This window comes from Austrofundulus limnaeus, unplaced genomic scaffold (genome assembly GCF_001266775.1).
Source record: "Austrofundulus limnaeus strain Quisiro unplaced genomic scaffold, Austrofundulus_limnaeus-1.0 Scaffold1009, whole genome shotgun sequence".
Lineage (NCBI taxonomy): Eukaryota > Metazoa > Chordata > Actinopteri > Cyprinodontiformes > Rivulidae > Austrofundulus > Austrofundulus limnaeus.
In genome coordinates this window covers 122,844-124,042 of record NW_013953411.1, presented here as the reverse complement: position 1 = coordinate 124,042, position 1,199 = coordinate 122,844, and the positions used below count along the sequence as shown (strand labels likewise).

Below are 1,199 nucleotides of genomic sequence, written 5' to 3'. Positions count from 1 at the left end.
ATTGTGTCTTAGTCTATTATTTATTTATCTATTAGCAGATTATTGTGTCTTAGTCTATTATTTATTGATCTATTAGCAGATTATTGTGTCTTAATCTATTATTTATTGATCTATTAGCAGATTATTGTGTCTTAGTCTATTATTTATTGATCTATTAGCAGATTATTGTGTCTTAGTCTGTTATTTATTGATCTATTAGCAGATTATTCAACACTGATCATAACGTCATGGCTGATAAGGGTATTTGTAATTTAAGCCCCACACATGGGATCAGTTCAGTTATAATAAACACAAAGAAGGCAGAACAGCAGATCACGTGATGCATAAAAACAAAAAAGATAATGTTTTTTTTCTTGTCAGAAAACAGACAGCAGGGCCACTTAGCTTCCGACGCTGCTAATCACCACTACTAACATTACTAAACTATTAAAACAGTTATTAAAGCACTTAAACTAAACTGTTTAAATGTTTCAGTGTGTTCAAATCTATGATTGTGTCAAAGCTAAGACATGTTATCCTGCAGCGAAATGAAAGGTTGTAACACTTACAACAGCAGGTCGCGCTAGCTGACAACTAGGCCCAGAACCCGGCGACGCGCTTTGAGCGGGCTAACTGAGCACAAACAGTCCGAACCGAACCACAAACTCCCACTAACATTATAAACACATGAACTGATGAGCTTGGCGACTTTAATAAGCGCCCGTTGCTGATTAGCATCGACACGATGCGGCGGGACTCTCGAGCTCTTTACGGCAACAACGTTAGCCTCCCCGAAGCTTAGCTAACAGCTAGCCGCTAACAAGCACACATTCTCATTCACCTGGCCGACCCGGAGCTCTTTACTGACGGCGCTGCTGCGTTAACGGAGACCGCACCGACGGACACCGGCTTTTACAGCACTACGATCAACGATTACCGGTTTATTTCAACCGCTGTCGCGGAGAAGAAAATGAGCCCGCACGGCGCACAAAACACGTTAGTTACCTCAGCGTCATCTACTGCCGACGGACCGAAGCAGGAGGGGGCGTGGTCAGAAGCTGTCCGCGGCGCGCAGGCGCAGCTGGAGGGGGCGTGGTCATAAGCAGTAAAATGGAATTTATAACATGTTTTATTAAGAATAGAATAGAATAGAATAGAATAGAATAGAATAGAATAGAATAGAATAGAATAGAATAGAATAGAATAGAATAGAATAGAAT

At 41.3% G+C, this 1,199-nt stretch overlaps 1 protein-coding gene across 1 annotated transcript in view; it reads right to left on the bottom strand.

The window, feature by feature from the left end:
- The window catches only part of zc3h18 (zinc finger CCCH-type containing 18), a gene marked incomplete at its 3' end in the record, with an annotated part of 35,084 nt that extends 34,111 nt beyond the window's left edge, over positions 1–973 (bottom strand). The window contains 1 exon segment of the mRNA XM_014030156.1: positions 549–973.
- Positions 974–1,199: the final 226 nt, after the last annotated feature.